Source organism: Carlito syrichta, unplaced genomic scaffold, assembly GCF_000164805.1.
Source record: "Carlito syrichta isolate Samal-C Ts95f unplaced genomic scaffold, Tarsius_syrichta-2.0.1 Scaffold309211, whole genome shotgun sequence".
Classification (NCBI taxonomy): domain Eukaryota; kingdom Metazoa; phylum Chordata; class Mammalia; order Primates; family Tarsiidae; genus Carlito; species Carlito syrichta.
The window spans coordinates 383,143-400,606 of record NW_007253307.1 but is presented as its reverse complement, the minus strand read 5'-3'; the positions used below and the strand labels follow the sequence as shown (position 1 = coordinate 400,606).

At 45.0% G+C, this 17,464-nt stretch overlaps 1 pseudogene; it reads left to right on the top strand.

Moving 5' to 3' along the window:
- The first annotated feature begins 5,912 nt into the window (after positions 1–5,912).
- LOC103269403 lies at positions 5,913–11,443 on the top strand (annotated as a pseudogene).
- Positions 11,444–17,464: the final 6,021 nt, after the last annotated feature.

The window sequence follows — 17,464 nt, the reverse complement described above, 5'->3', positions numbered from 1 at the left end:
GAAAAATACCAGAAGTGTTACACTGATGGTTGTCCCCCATGGAAACATGGAGCAAGGGGGAAAGTAGTTCTGGCCCCATCCAATGGTTGGTTCTTAATATATATTTTGAATCAAAGAATGCATAATTTAGAGACATTTAATAGTAGGTTTTCATTCTCTTAAAAACTATCTTCATAACTATATGGCTTATGATATACATAACCCTCTATTTCTAGAGATGGAATTCATGGACACCTCCCTCTGTGCATTGTGAAATGCACAGGCTTTGATTTCCTTCACAGAATCTCGCATTTACTTTTTATTCTCTAATGAAGTTCATTGGTAACTATGGGGACATGAAAAGCGGGTGGTTCTTCCTACCAGCTGACAGTGCAACAGCAGAAGAAATGGCTTGATTTTCAAGTCCCAAAAGGCAGATTATGCAAAAGTTTTTGCACCGCACATAACCAGCCTCAGGAGTGGCCTCAGCAGCACGTTGGTGTCCTTTCTTCTCTTCTGGGCCCTGAGTTTTATTAGGGGCTTGTCTGGGCCTAGCTGTTCCTAAGGGTACCTGTTTCAGGAGTGAACAAGCACATTTGAACACGCAACTACTCTTTTCTCAAAGTACCTTTGTGTCATGATGCCCTCCCATGACAGTTTCCATTTACTGTGCATCTACTGGATGCCAATCAGAGCACTGTGAGCTTGATAGATATGATCCCCTGTAGTACTTATGTTGACCCGAGAAGGTTAATATCATTCCCATTTTCAGAAACTGAGACTCAGAAAGCAATAAACTCACTCAAGATCAGGGTCAAATTCATATTCAAATTCACCCTACTCCAAAGCCATTCAGATTTCTCTATCATGAAAGCTTTTCGATTTTCCATAGTTTCATTCTGTTTTAGTAAACCAAGTGCTCTTGAACTGTATTAAATCTCACGAGCTGATGTCTTGATTACACCAGTTGAAATACAGGTTGGCAGCCAATGGAGATTCCATATAGAAGGTCATCAGTGGATGGCTGAGGGGTAGGAAAATAGTGAGAGGAAGGAGAGGGCCTGTGAGGAAGGTTGTTCTGTTGTAGTCTGCAGAGTTCAGGAAAAGTCACAAAATAATACGACGCTTTAGGCTCCTTTGCCATTCTTTTCTGATAGTTGAGCGTCTGATCCATCTTCTTATATTTGAGACTCCTAAGTCTGGTGATCTAACTTCCACTACAGAAGATACTGATAGTTTTTTAGCCTACCTTGCAGCTGAACATAATCACATAGTCTAGAACCTTCCAACCAGTCACCCAACCCAAGACTCTGGATCAAGAACATTCTGCAGTGGAAGCAAGTTTAACTTCCTGGGCCGAGGGTGGCAGTGTGCTCCAGCAGTGCTACACATAGTCCCTGGCATGCAGTGGCCATGACAGGGTGGCCTCAGTAGAGTAGGAAGTTCCAGGGTACTACTCCTGGCAGTCTTACCCCAAGCACGGTTCTTCAGCCCCACCAATAAGATTTTAATCATTGCCCCCCAAAAACCCATACCTATTTGCTGTTACTCCCAAATCCCTTGCCTTCAATCTGCAGCCAACCACTAATTTACTTTCTGTCTCTATGGATTTGCCTGTTCTGGACATTTCATACATATGGAATAATGCGATATGGAGTCTTTTGTATCTGGCTTCTTTCACTTAGCACGATGTTTCAAGGTTCATCTATGTAGTATGAATCAGGACTTCCTTCTTTTTTGTAGCTAAATGATGGACTATCACATAGATATATCACGATTTGCTTATCCGTCCATCCATCTGTGGACGTGGAAGTTATTTTCACTTTTCAGCTCCTACAAATGACACGCTAAGACTGTGTACAAGTCTTGTGTGGACATACATTTTCAGTTCTCTTGAGAATGTACCTAGAAAGTAGAATTATAGAATCGTATGGAAACTCTGTGTTTCACTTTTTGAGGAACTGCCAAACTGTTTTCTACAGTAGCTACGTCGTCTTACATTCCCATCAGCAGTGTACGAATTCGGGTTTATCCCTATCCTCGCCAACACTTTATTTTTTGTCTTTTTTAATTTTAGCCATCTTCATGTGTGTGAGATTGCAAGTTTGATTTGTATTTCTCTAATGACTACTGGTGCTAAGCATCTTTCCATGTGCTTCCTGGCTATTTATGTATCTTTTCTGAAGAAATGTCTGTTTAAATTCTTTGCCCATGTTTAAATTGGTTCTTTTTTTTTTTTTTTCAATTGGTGAGTTGTAAGAATCCCTTATATATTCTGGATGCAAGTTTCTTATCAGTATATAATTTGCAAATATTTCCTTCCATTCTGTGGGTTGTCTTTTCACTTTTTTGATAGCATCCTTTGAAGTACATACATTTTCTATTTTGATGAAGTCCAATTTATCTATTTTTCCTTGGTTTCTTGTGTTTTAGGTGTCACATCTAAAGAATTATTGCCTAATCCAAGGTCACAGAGATTTACTCCCATATTTTCTTTTGAGAGTTTTTTGGGTTTTTTTGAGTCGGAGTCTCACTCTGTCACACAGGCTGGGGTACTGTGGCATGCTCACAGCTACTGCAGCCTTGACCTGCTGGGCTCAGGTGATGCTTCTGCCTCAGCCTTCCAAAATAGCTGGAACCACAGGCAAGCACCACCATGCCCGGCTAATTTTTTGATATTGTAGAGGCAAAGTCTTACCATGTGACCCAGGCTAGTCTCAAACCTGTGGGCTCAGGTAATCCTCTCGCCTCCACCACCCAAAGTGCTGGGATTATAGGCATGAGCCACCACACCCAGCTCTCCTGAGAGTTTTATAATCTCATCTTTAACATATAGATCTATGATCCATTTGAGTTCATTATTGTGCACGATTGCAGATAGGTGTCAAAAATTCATTCTTTTTTTATGGGTATCCAGTTGTCCCAGCACCATTTTTGAGAAGACTATTCTTTCTCCACCGAATTGTCTTTGTAACCTTGTCAAAAATCAATTCACCATAAATATAAGGGTTTATTTCTGGACTCGCAATTCTATTCCATTGATCTGTATGTCTATCCTTAGGCAAGTATTCTCCAGAGGCAAAAGATCAGCAGAGTGGTTCTTAGCAATAGGAATTCCAGAAGAACCCACCAAGCACTCCATAAAGAGAGTTGTCTCAGAGTGCACAAAGCCAGCTTTCCATGGTACCAGTTCAAGACCCTCATGAAGCCGGGCACGGTGGCGCAAGCCTTTAATCCCAGCACTTTGGAAGGCAGAGGCAAGAGGATTGCCTGAGTTCATGGGTTCAAGACCAGCACAGGCAACTTGGTGATACCTCATCTCTACAATACATTAAAAAAAAATTAGGTTGGGCTCGGTGGCTCAGCCTGTAATCCCAGCGCTTTGAGAGGCCGAGGTGAGTGGATTGCCCGAGCCCGCGGGTTCGAGACCCACCGGGGCAACTTGGCAAGACCTCATCTCTACAATAAATCAAATATTAGCCGGGCATGATAGCGTGCACCTGTAGTTCCAGCCACTTGGAAGGTTGAGGCGGAAGGATCGCTGGAGCCAGCAGGTCAAGGCTGTGGTGGCCAGAAGCGTGCCACTGCACTCCAGTCTGGACGACAGAGTGAGAATCCAACTCAAAAAAAAAATTAGCCAGGTGTGGTGGCATATACCTGTGGTTCCAGCTAGCTGGCAGGCTGAGGCAGAAGGACCACCTGAACCCAGTAGGTCGAGGCTGTAGTGGCTGTGAGCGTGCCACTGTACTCCAGCCTGTGCAACAGAGTGAGACTCTTACTCAAAAATAAAAATTCAAAAGGACCCTAATGAGTGCTAGAGGATTTCTGGACTCATCATGAAAAGGGGGTGGAAAGTTTGGGGAGGAATAGAGTTGATTTTCTGTCTTTGTACTCTCTGTTACCAACAAGGTGGGGACATGCCTTTGTACTTAGCAGTAACTTGAACACATCAGTTGTGTCCTATCAGTATGAAGAGGTAGTCTAGTTGCACAGAGGATGTGTGTAGGACCTGCTTACAGTTTTATTTTGACTCTGGCCACAAGGACTTTTGTGGATACCTCCCAGGCTTTTGTGGATATATACCAGGCTTTCCCTGGCTCCATACTATGCTGGGGTCCACAGTCTTGCCCTGCTAGGATATGTGATGACCAGCTCTTCTCACACCTCAAGCCCTCTCTTGGCCGTCCTCAGTCTGATTTCCCAGAGGTATTGACTTTCTGTAGCTGTTGCAAGAAATTGTCACAAATGTAGTAGCTTAAAATAACTCCGATTTCTTCTTTCCCAGTTCTGGAAGTCAGATTTTGAAATTAGTTTCACTGGACTCAAATCAAAGTGTTGGTCGCGCTGGCTCCTTCTGGAGGCTCTAGGGAGAGTCTATTTCCTTGCCTTTTCCACTTCTAGATGCCACCTACGTCCCTTGGCTCATGTCCCCTCCCTCCATATTCAAAGCCAACAGTGCAACATCTTGCTTCTGCAGTCATATCGCCTTCTGTCTTCTGTGGTCCATTCTCCCTCTGCTTCTCTCTTATGAGAACACATGTGGTGACATGTAAAACCTAGATAATCCAAGATGATTTCTGCATCATCTCAAGATCTTTTTTTAAATTATTATTTTAAAGATGTGGGGTAAAATTCAGGTTAGGTACATAGGTGGTCATCGTACAGGTAAAGTTTGGGCCTTCCTTTGGTCCCCCCTTTGCCTGGTTTGAGATCAGGTGCCCTTATTGATGTTATCACTTGAGCACATCTGTAAAGTCTCTTTTGCTATAAAAGGTAACATTCACAGGTGGTTCTGGGGACTAGGACAAGGGGCCATTATTCGGCTTACCGTACCAAGGTGTCACTTGTGTGGTTGCACTGACTGATTAGAGATGAAGTCAGTTCTGACTACCAAGCCCTCAGCCTGCTGGACTCAGGCAGTCCTTCTGCCTCAGCCTTCCAAGTAGCTGGGATTACAGGCACACACTACCATGCCTGGTTAATGTTTTTATGCATTGTAGAGATGAGGTCTCACCACTGAGCCCAGGCTGGTCTCAAACTCCTGGGCTCAGGCAATCCTCTCTCCTCAGCCTCCCAAAGTGCTGGGATTACAGGCATGATCCATCGTGCCTGGCCTAGTGTAACTATAGTTTCACTTTGAGCAGTTGTCAAATATTTTGGTTATGATCTCTGTTTTCAGCCTTCTTTGTTAGGGAGCTGAGTGGATATAAGTTGATAGGAGACTGAAATAGGCAGCTAGTGAGCTAAAACATGTGTAAAACTGATTGGTGTCCTGCTATAAGAAATTCAAGTGTGAATCCAGAAAAGGAAAGCCATACACTAGAAAAGTCCAGAGACAGATGAGTCATAAGAATCTGAAATATCAGGCAGTTAAGACAAAAGCCGTAGGAAAGCAGAGACCAAAGTCTCTTGATCTGCTGAGCAGGAAATACACAATTTGATAGAGAAATTTTTGGAGTTTCAACGTGGCCTGAATCCCAGGTAGACAGAAAGCCCAGGGAGCCAGCCAAGAAGGGCTTGCTTCTGTGCAAGATACAGCAGAGCTCAGGCCAGCCTGAAAGTTAGACTTCACACAGGACTGAACAAGAACAACCCAGAACTGAGCATGCAGATATAGGACATTTATTTTCCACACAGGTCTCTGAAGTTGTACGGTGAGCCTGTGACATCCATTTCTCTGTCAGTGGCAACACCTCCTAAGGAGTGATTCCTAGATCAGTAACACCAAATCACTTGGTGAAATGTTGGATATGGGCCTCTTCCCATAATAGTCAGAATCTCTGGCAGTGGGGTTCTAGAATCTGCATTTTAATAAGAACCGATCATTCTTACGTGCCGAAATTCCTGGGCAGGAGCACTGTGACTGTCATATTCAAGGAGAATCAAGAGTTTCATTTTTTGTAGAATTCTGAAGAAATTGTTTTGAGTTACCCATGAGAATAAGCGACGTGGTCACGATCATCATGCGAAGAGACTCTCAAATCACGGGAGACCTGAGAAGGCAGTTCTACCGCATTGGCCAGCTGTTGATGTTTGGTAGCGGCTGCCTGGATCGAGAGTTCAGATAAATGGTAAGGCCTTACCTGGGCTTGGACAGGAAGGGAGCAGTCATGTCAGCAGTGATTGTAGGTTGAGAATAGTGGGTGATGGTGAATGTGCTTTCCCTCTGCCATTTTCTCCTAGAAAGACTTAGCAACACTTTCTCATCTTATGGTGAAATATACATACTAAACACTGGATGGAAACATACATGTACAGTTTAAAGAACAGAAATAAAACAATCTTTTAAAAATTTTTTCTCTAGAGAGCAGGTTCCAAAATCTCTTTGGGTAACACGTTGCATTGTCTAACAACTTTCTTAATGTCTAATTTAAATAAATCCCTTTTGGCACCATTTAAGTCCAGTCCCTTTCATTCTATCCTCAGAGAAAAACAGAACAGCTGCTACTGCTCTCTTATTCAATATGCCTCTCTATTTTAAAGAATTCAGTTCTTGAGAAAAAAAAATTAATGAGACTCTTCTATTTTAATGAGTTACTTGTTTGGTGGATTGGCACTTTTCCTTCTTCGAGCTCAGAATTCTTGGTTACAGATACGAATTAGAATAGAACATTGAGAGTAGAAGGAATTTAGATGTCATCCAATTCTCTCTTTTCACAGATGGGATCAAGAGGCCCCCGGGAAAATGGAAGACCTGGCTTGTCCACACAGCAGAATCAAAACTAAGGCCCAATTACCCTTCCTCTTAACTCAGAATTACTTCTACCAGACCATAATATTTCAACAGTCAGTGTGTTTTGAAGTTAAGAGAATAAATTCAAGACTAACGTGTTGGGATTCATTTTGCATACACACCAACGGCTTCCAATCCCAAGTTCCTGGGTCTTTTTGCCAGAGGGCTTCAGACACACACCTGGTTAAAAGACCAGAGAACTGGAGAATTAATTTGCCAGGAGCAACCCTTAAGTAGGGACAGGAATGGGTGGATCAGGACCCCTAGTTCCTCACACCTTTCTTGATGTGACAGTTATGAAGTATTCCTCACCCCTTTCTTGATGTGACAGTTACGAAGTATTTGGTTCCTGGTGACACTGAAAGGTTTGTATAGCTGAGGCCCTTATAACACAAGACAGATGACCAAGGGAACAGTGACTCACACCTGTAATCCCAGCACTTTGGGAGGCAGAGGGGAGAGGATTGCCTGAGCCCAGGGGTTCGAGATCAGCCTGGGCAACTTGGCGAAACCTTGTCTCTACAATAAATCAAAAAAATTAGCCAGGGATGGTGGCACAGGCTTATAGTTACAGCTCCTTGGAAGGCTGAGGCGGAAGAACCGCCTAAGCTCGGCAAGTTGAGGCTGCGGTGGACATGAGCGTGCCACTGCACTCCAACCTGGGTGACAGAGTGAGACTCTGACTCAAAAAAAGAAAAAAAAATAAGAAAAGCATACAAATTAATTTCATCTAAGTTTGACACGGCACCGGAGTCTTCAGAAACAAAGACCCAAAGAAACAGGCAAACTCATTTTTGTGCTTATGGTTGATAAAGAGGTAGACAGTTGTAGAGAAATATGGTTGGACGAAAGAGTTCTGGTGTAAAGGTAATAAACTGGGGAAGATCTTAGCAAAGCCTGTGTGTTCAAAGCCTTTGTATTCTTCTCTGTGTCTCTGTATCTGCAGTGATATGATGATTTTTTTGCCTCCAGTATAGGGAGGAAACCTCTGGAATGAGGGTCTTGTAACCTGCTACAGGGAAGAGAGGTAAGGGGAAGGTGAGCGTGGCCTTTCTGCATCTGCTGTTTTCTCAAACCCCAACGAGTTGTATTTTGGGGTAGCGTGTTCTGAATCCCATCACTATCTTCATGGAATAGATATTATTTATTGGAAAATCAATTGTACTGGAGAAGGAACATGTGATGAGGTGGGGTTTTTTTAGTTTTAGTTTTTTGGTTTTTTTGTTTTTGAGTCAGAGTCTCACTCTGCTGCCCAGGCTGGAGTGCAGTGACACGCTCATGGCAACCGCAGCCTCGACCTGCTGGGCTCAGGTCATCCTTTCACCCAGGCTTCCAAGTAGCTGAAACTACAGGCATGTGCCACCACGCCTGGCTAATTTTTTGATTTATTGTAGAGACGAGATCTCGCCAAGTTGCCCAGGCTGGTCTTGAACCCTGGGCTCAGGCAGTCCTCTCACCTCCGCCTCTCAAAATACTTGGATTACAGGTATGTGCCACCGCGCCTAGCTGTGATGAGATGTTGGGTGAGACTCTTCCTGGGGTCCTGGAAACTTCAGAAAAATAAAAAAGGAGGAAGGAAGGAAGGGACACAAAGTATACTCCCTGTGGTAGGCAGAATAATACGTCCACATCCTAATTCAAGGCATCAGCATTAGTCAGATGCCTTCTCATAAAGCCAAGAAGGACATGGAAGTGTGGGTGCCAACACATCCGTGACCCCAGGGTCCTCCCAGTTAATGTCAGGTGGGTCTGGAGGGGGACAGGCTCTGCGAGGAGTGAGTGAGGTGCTGTGTCTTCCTCTCCCAAGGGGTTGCTTTCCCTTCTCCGAGCAAGTGAGGGAGAAACTCCCAGGAGAATCACCTTCTAGATGGAGGTGCCTGCCAGAAGGGGAAACTGGTTTCTAGCTCTTCAGCTGGGGCCTTGCTGAATCCAGGCAGATGACCTACGTATCTCCGATTCCAAGTTCACGCACAGCTACGCTCTTGACAAGCCTTGCAGCCCCTCTGACCTCTGCCAACTCTGCTCCTGGACACAGTCGTGCTGTGACAGCAAGAAAGAGACCGGACACACTGAGCTCCTGGGACTCTCCTACTTCGGCCTGAACTCTATGACCAGACCCTGTCTGCTCATTGCAGTCCTGCATGCTGGGACATCTCTGCTCTGGGCCGACAGCGGTGCTTCCCTCTGAAAGAAGCACCAGCAGGAACAGGGCAGAGCTACAATGAGTCAGATGGGGGAAGGCGGGAAGGGGCAGGGATGGTGTCCTGGGACCAGAAAGCAAATGTAACTGCTTTTTAAATAAATATAATAAGGCCAGGCATGGTGGCTCAAGCCTGTAGTCCCAGCACTTTGGGAGGCCGAGGCGAGAGAATTGTCTGAGCCCGTGGGTTTGAGACCAGCCTAGACAACTTGGTGAGACCTCATCTCTACAATAAATTTTTTAAAAAATTAGCCGGAGCCGGGCTCAGTGGCTCAGCCTATAATCCTGTACCTTTGGGAGGCTGAGGTGAGTGGATTGCCTGAGCTCGCGGGTTCGAGATCCGCCTGGGCAGCGAGACCTCATCTCTACAATAAATCAAGAAATCAGCCGGGCGTGGTAGCACGCGCCTGTAATTCCAGCTACTCGGAAGGCTGAGGCGGAAGGATCGCCGGAGCCCAGCGGGTCGAGGCTGCGGTGGCCGGGAGCAGCCACTGCACTCCAGTCTGGGCAACAGAGGGAGACTCCAACTCAAAAAAAAAAACCAAAAAATTAGCCAGGCATGGTGGCACATGTCTGTAGTTCCAGCTACTTGGAAGGCTGAGGTGGAAGAATCATCTGAGCCCAGTAAGTTGAGGGTGCAATCATAGCCTGGATGACAGAGTGAGATCCCAACTCAAAATAAATATATAAATAAATAAAATAGATAATCTGTTTTTTTTTCCCCTGCAAGTGACGTTTCTTCTCATCATATACTAATGCAGGTTCATTTGTGTTTTTCAAAATATTTATAGAGCAAAATAAACATTATGAAAATAAAATTTACTACTACCCAGCAACAGTCACTGTAAATATGGTTGTGTTTCCTTTCAGTCTTATGTTGTTGTTGTTGTTACCAGGCCCTCTTGCACATCTAGTTTTCTCAAAACTAAGAGTATATGCAGTTATTTCCATTTAACAATCATGTTTAATCAGTATATTCCTATATTATTAAAGATCTTTGAAGAACTTTTTGAACAGCAGCTTATTATCCAACATGTGGGCAGTAATTTAATAATACCCCTATCTGTACATGGGTAGATTTGTTTCTATTTTCTAAAATTTGTTAGTGATTTAGTGACAAGAAGGCTTGCACATCCACTGCAACATAAGACAGTGCCCTACGGCCTCATTTCTTTCAGCGTTTGGTATTAAGCATTCTTAAAATCTGGGGACAAATTTATAAGTGATTTTTTTTTTTTTTGAGTTGGAGTCTCACTCCATCGTCCAGGCTGAGTGCAGTGGCACATTCACGGCCACCCCAGCCTCCACCTGCTGGGCCCCTGCGATCCTTCCACCTCAGCCTTCCAAGGAGCCGGAACCATAGATGTGTGCTACCACACCCGGCTATTTTTAAATTTATTTTAGAGACAAGGTCTCGCCAAGTTGCCCAGGCTGGTCTCCAATCCCTGGGTTCAGGCAGTCCTATGGCCTCCACCTCCCAAAGGGCTGGGATTACAGGAGTAAGCTGTGACTGTGAGTGTGGGATTGTGCTCCAGCTTGGGCAACAGAGTGAGACTCTGACAAGGGAGGGAGTAGAGGAAGGAAATAAAAAGAGAGGGGGAGAGAGAGAGAGAAAGAAAGACAGAAAGAAAGAAAGAAAGAAAGAAAGAAAGAAAGAAAGAAAGAAAAGAAAGAAAAGGAAGAAAGAAAAAATAGCTTCGCAAGGTGGCTGTTTTAAAGAAAACGAGACATTTGGATGTAAAAGTTCCAAAATACATCTTTCAAAAAATCCAGGCAGTGTGCTCAGTGGTCCAGCAGATCTGTCTCTTGTTTCAACAGTGTTTGGACAGAACAGAATTTTCCAGCCTCCCACTGCCCTCCGATCTCCTCTCCACCTGCAACCTCGAGGCCACCTTCTCAGCTACCTGTTTCTGGGACCCGCGGACACCACCGTGTTTGTGGTTAGCTCCTTCTTGCCGACCAGCCACGAGCTCCCAGGTTCGCCAGAGCTATTCCACCCAGGTGGAGGCAGCTGCCAACCGCCTGGTCAATTTGCATCTGAAGGTCACCTGCACCTGCCACTCTCCGGGCTTCTATTTCCACCGGGACCAAGTGGCTCTGGAAGGCGGGGCCCCTTCTTCCCCGAATCGGCCGAGGACCAGCCTCTCTTGAAGATGCGAAACCAGGGTGGCGGCCGGGCCCTCTTCCAGGTTGTCCAGAGGCCCTCTCAAGATGAGTGGGGTGGAACCCTGGATGCCATGGAAGCCGCCATGACCTTGGAGAAGAACCTCAACTCGGCCCTTAAGGATCTGCCTGCCCTGGGATCTGCCCGCACAGACCCCCATCTCTGTGACTTCCTGGAGAACCACTTCCTAGATGAAGAAGGGAAATTCATCAAGAAGATGGCCCACAGCTTTAAAATAAAAATTTTAAAAATAAGATAAAATAAAGAAGAAGATGGGCAATCACCTGACCAACCTCCGCAGGTTGGCCGGGCCAAGGCTAGGCTGGGTGAATGTCTCTTCGAAAGGCTCACCCTCCAGCACCGTTAGGCGCCCAGTGACCTCTGGGGGTCCCTCCCAAAGGATCAGTGCTTCTGCCTAAGCCTCCCTCTCCAGCTACTGGGCTGCTTTGTAACCACCCTGGAGCCCTCTCCCAAGCCTTGGACCAAGGGAAAATTAAGCTTTTTTGCAGCAAAAAAGAAAAAAGAAAAGAAAAACATTTCTTTGATTGGTTTAAACAGCTTTGTACCACATGGTAGTATATAGTTTTTAAGTTTTTCTTCTTTTTTGGCAGCTGGGTGGGAGGATACTCTTAGAAAATGCCTCCAACGGTAGGGGACTTTTAAGAGATGCTTCAGGCCAGGCACGGTGACTCGGCCTATCATTTCAGTACTTTGGGAGGATTGCCTGAGCCCCCGGCTGCAAGACCAGCCTGGGCAACTTGGTGAGACCTTGTCTCTACAATAAATCACAAACACTAGCCGGGCGTGGTGGCGTGTGTCTGTAGTTCCAGCTACTTGGAAGGCTGAGGCAGAAGGATCGCCTAAGTCCAGCAGGTCGAGGCTGTGATGGCCATGAGCGTGCCACTGCACTCCAGCCTGGGCAACAAGAGTGAGACTCCAACTCAAACAAATAAAAATAAAAGGCGCTTCAAAATATATATAAAAGCATATATTACAATTAAAATGTTCTAGTTTGTTCATGCAAAACACCGTGCTTGGTACCTGCGGCTAAAACAGCCGTCCCTTCCTATGTGACCACACCTGGTGCAGCTAGGTCTACTTCTGCTTTTGTTGTTGTTACAAAAAGTGCAAAACTCTCCACACTGGACGGCCTCTTGCCCCCAAAGCCAATGCAAAACCTATATAAGCTAGGGCCCGACTGCAATCTGGGCCCAGCCTTTGCGACTGGAGTCCACTGGGCCGAATGCTGGCATTCCAGAAATAAACACAGCTCCTGCTTACCAGCCTCGGTGCCATGGTCTCTCTGATTTATTTTTCTGCAACATTGCTAGAGGACATTGTTGTTTCCTCATTTGTTTTTGTTCTCTCTCATCTGAATACCTTTCCAGTGGCAGCAGTGTTAATATAGGAGGTGAGTAGCTGCTGCACCCCCTTGTGGGAGGGAAAAATTGGCAAAGACCCCTTCTCATTGCTTCCTGGTGACAAGAGATGGCATTGTCACCAGAGCTTGGCCAATCGTGTTCTCCACCTGGGACTCTGGCTTTTAAAGAGTGATGCAAAGATACAATGAAAACTGTCTACCCCCAGCGGAGGCAGCAGGTGTCCAGCGGCCCATGGGGATGTCTGGGGGGTGGGGACCGTGTGGCAGCGACAGTGGCCTGAGCAGATGGTTCCTCTCAGCAGATGTTGGCACTGTTCCCAGCTGCTGGTGCTCCTTTCTTTCTGACCCATTTCCCAAGCCTTGCCCAAAGTTCCTATTAAATCTATTGTTATCCTTTCTATACATTGTTTTTCCTACTTCAGTTAGCAAGAGTTGGCTTCTGTTTGTTGTCACCGAGAAACCCAGACTGTCCTCCTTATCAATGATGGTGTTTACCTTAATTTGTTTCTAAAATTGAGCATCAGACATTGGTCAGGACCCCTGTTTCTGGCTAAAATGTTGTCTTCATAGGGAAATAGGATGGAGCCAATAGCACCTTGTTAAGAAACACAGTCCAGCCGGCCTTGGTGGCTCAGCCTGTAATCCCGCGCCTTTGGGAGGCTGAGGTGAGTGGATTGCCTGAGCCTGCGGGTTTGAGACCCGCCTGGGCAACTTGGCAAGACCTCATCTCTACAATAAATCAAAAAATTAGCTGGGCGTGGTAGCGCGCGCCTGTAGTTCCAGCTACGTGGAAGGCTGAGGCGGAAGGATCGCCGGAGCCCGGCAGGTCGAGGCTGCGGTGGCTGGGAGTGGCCACTGCACTCCAGTCTGGGTGACAGAGTGAGACTCCAACTCAAAAAAAAAAAAAAGAAACACAGTCCAACATAAACACAGCCTGTTTGTGAACTGGAAGCTCTTGGCTTTATTTCTTCTTGTAAACACAAAAGCTCACTCTGTTACCATTGCCTTCACGCCTTGTATGCAGTCCGCATTTCAGGATTTATTCTTTTTTTAAAAATCACACCTTGTGAAAACTTTGTATCCACATCCTTTGCCCAGAACCATGCCCTTGTGCTCTCCACTTCTATAAACTCGGCTTCCTGATTCTCCTGCCTGACCCCCAGGGCATTGGCCATAGAACTGTCCTTTCTAGTCCACGATGATGTCTCTGAATTTGTTCTTCTTCTGCTAAATGTCTCCCCACCTGCAAGCCAGGTCCTAGGCTTGACCTCCTGGTCTTTGTTGACCTGCTTTTGTCCACACTTGACACGGCAACGTTGACCCAAGAGTCCTCTATGGCCCAATGTTTATGAGTTTATTACCAACCAAATATAGATGTTTCATAAGTTTTTCTATGAGAAAATGTTCTCCAAGAATCACTTCTGTGCCAGGGTATGTCTAGAAGAGCAAATGTGCAAGAATAGTGTGTTCGGGAATATTTTGAAAGAAAGGGTAATGGAAGGAATTGCTCTACTAATAATTACAAGACTCTAGAAGGCAAACTCATGTAAAAATAGAAGTGTTGAGGTAATAAGCAGGGCAATGGAATAGAGCTTCAGAAAGAGAATTAGTATCAGAAGGGTAAGACATATTCAATAAGTAGTATCAATGGACCATTGACTAGTCATTTGGAGAAAAAAATCAGCAGGATCCAACATGGGAGGGTGATGAGCTTGGTGTAAAAATGCTAACGAATCTGGGGGAGATCCCCTAAAAACCCTGAATTGTCTTTTGGAGAGTGGGCTTCTTGTAGCCCACTTGGAATCTGTTGCTCTGGATCAAACGGTCAACCAAAGTATTTTTCTGGAAGCTTTGAGAAGGTTGAGCGTTTCTTTGCAGAAGAAACATCCTAAGTCGTGGCAAAGGGGTGACGGGTTCTTCCACGATGACAACACACTCGCCCACAGGGCGCTGAAAGTTCAGTGGTTTTTGACCAAAAATGACTGACCCCATGCCCTGCCAGCCCTATTCACCCGATCTCACCCTGAGTGACTTTTCTGTTTGTTTTCCCAGATGAAAAAAGTCCTCAAAAGGAAATATTTTGCCAGTGCAGAAGTGAAACAAAAAAATAGCAGAAGCACTAAAAAACATCAAAATTGATGAGTTCAAAAAACTGGTTTTTGTTTGTTTGTTTGTTTGTTTGTTTGTTTGTTGAGTTGGAGTCTCACTCTGTCGCCCGGGCTGGAGTGCAGTGGCACAGAGGATCCTTTCTGATACTAACTCTCAACCTGCTGGGCTCAGAGGTTCCTTCCACCTCAGCCTTCCAAACATCTGGAACTACAGGTGTGCACCACCACACTCAGCTAATTTTTTACTTATTGTAGAGTCAAAGTCTCGTCAAGTTGCCCGGGTTGATCTCGAACTCCTGGGCTCAGGCAATCCTCTCACCACCTCCCAAAGTGCTGGGATTACAGGTGTGAGCCACCACAAACAGCTTCAAAAACTGTTTTGAGCAGTGGACAGTGTCTCAATAGGTTTATTGCATCAGACAGAGAATACTTTGAAGATGACTGAAGTGTAAACATGTAGAAATAAATACACCGTTTTTTCCCAATAAATGCTGGGGGTTTGCCCCTCCCCAATACGGCCAAGGATATGAAGTTTCTTTAATGGCTGGGGCTACTGAAACATGTCTGAAAATAATGACCACACAAAGCAAAATGCACAGCAGCATGCTCTCAGGTGGTGGCTCTTCAGGACTCCATACTTCCCATGAGACCATACATATGCCATCACATTATTTTTCTGGCTAGAAAGGTATACACCCTCCTGTCCTTCAGTTGTCTTTGTGTCCCCCTCACCTGGACCTTCCTAACCATTCTGGGTCCTCTGGCTATGTGCCTGGTATTCATGAGGTCTAAGCAACTTGCTCAAAACAGCTCCAGGATTTCTTGAATGTTTACTGCAAGACAAGGTACGTTGAAGATCAATTTCCCAGGCTTCCCAGAGATGTGGCTATGTACCTATGTCATACACAAAAATATTCATGGTAGCTTGATTCTTTATAGCTTAAAACTGGAAACAACCCAGAGGTCATCAACAACAACAAAAAATGTATTAACAAACCGTGGCAGATCCATACTGTCCATTCCACCCACTGGAATAGTACTTATCAACACAAAAGAAGAAACTGGCTAGGCACAGTGGCTCAAGCTTAGAATTCCAGCCCTTTGGGAAGCTGAAGTTGGGGAATCTCTTGAGGCCAGGAGTCTGAACCCAGTCTGGGGAACAACCAGAGATGCTGGCTTTACAAAAAACAAACAGACAAAAGAAATAAAAAGGAAGGAATACTAATATGTGCATATGAATGAATCTCAAAGGAAGCCAGTCACCAAAGTATATACTATATAGTTCCTTTTTTTTTTAAATCTAGAAAATATTTACCTATCTCTAGTGACACAAAGCAGATCAGTGGTTGCATGGAGCAAAGGGTGAATGAAGGATAGATTGCAATAAAAAAAAGAATAAACTTTTGGGTGATAAAAATAATTTGCATGTTGATTATGCCATTGGTTTCACAGGTATGTATGTGTGTACTACAAATGTGTAATATATTCATAGGTATATATATGTATGTTAAAATTTATTAAGTTGAACATTTTATATAGGACCACTTATTGTATGTAAATTGGATCTTAACACAATTGTATTTATTTATTTATTTACTTACTTGAGTCGGAGTCTCACTCTGTTGCCCAGGCTGGTGTGCAGTGGCACACTCACGGCCACCGCAGCCTTGACCTGCTGGGCTCCGGCAAGTCTTCGGCCTCAGCCTTTCAAGCAGGTGGGACTACAGGCAAGTGCCATCATGCCCGGCTAATTTTTTTTTTTTAATTGTAGAGATGAGGTCTCACCAAGTTGTCCAGGCCGGTCTCGAACCCGTGGGTTCAGGCAATCCTCTCACCTTGGCCTCCCAAAGTGCAGGGATTATAGGCATGAGCCACCACGCCCAACAACAAAATTGATTTTTTTAAAGTTTAAGAATGAAAAAAAAGGCCGGATGCAGTGAATCATGCCTATATTCCCAGCACTTTGGGAGGCCAAGGTAAGAGGATTGCCTGAGCCTATGGGTTCAATACAAGCCTGGGCAACTTGATGAGACCTCATCTCTACAATAAATCAAGAATGGTTAGCCCGACTTGATGGTGCATGGCTGTAGTTCCAGCTACTTAGAAAGCTGAGGTGGAAGTATCGCCTGAGCCCAGCAGGTGGAGGCTGTGGTGGCCATGAGTGTGCCACTGTGCTCTAGTCTGGGCGACAGAGTGAAACTCCAATTCCAAAAAAAAAAAGTTTACGAATGATTTTCTTTGATCCAGCAATCCTACTTCCAGGAATTTACCATGCAGAAAAGCTCACACAACTGTGCAAAGATGCATGTACAAGGATGTGCACTGCAAGATTGTTGGTGTTGTACAACCATTGAAAATGGCCAATATAGACCATTGCCTCACCAGACTCTGGCGTGGGCATGAGCTCTTAGAGCTATGGCCATCGCCATGTTTCCTGGCTTTGGCTCCCTCCCCTATCTTGGGGAAGTGAATCTCCTTCTTCTCTCTCTAATTTACTTTCTAAATAAACTCTATTTTCCAATCTAAAAAGAAAAGAAAAAAAATGGCCAAAATACACATCAAGAGGGCAGGTTTTGAACAACCAAAGGCTAAAGAGTTGTTATAGTTTACCCTGTAAACTCCAAGGGAACTGTATCTTGCACAGTGCCAGGTACAGTTTATGTGCAGCTGTGGAAAGTGGTCAAGATATACTAAGTGAAAAAAAAGGATCTTTCAGGAAGAGATAATCCCACCTAGAATGCAACTATTTAGAGCCAGAGTGAGGGTCTTGTAGGGAGACTCTGTTCTTGGGCAAAGCTGAGACATCCCTGGAAGAAGTGAAACAGGACAAGTTGTTGTTTGCTGCAGAGAGATTAAAGGAAGAGTTCAGATATGGAGTGAAGACGAACTCTCCCCCCAT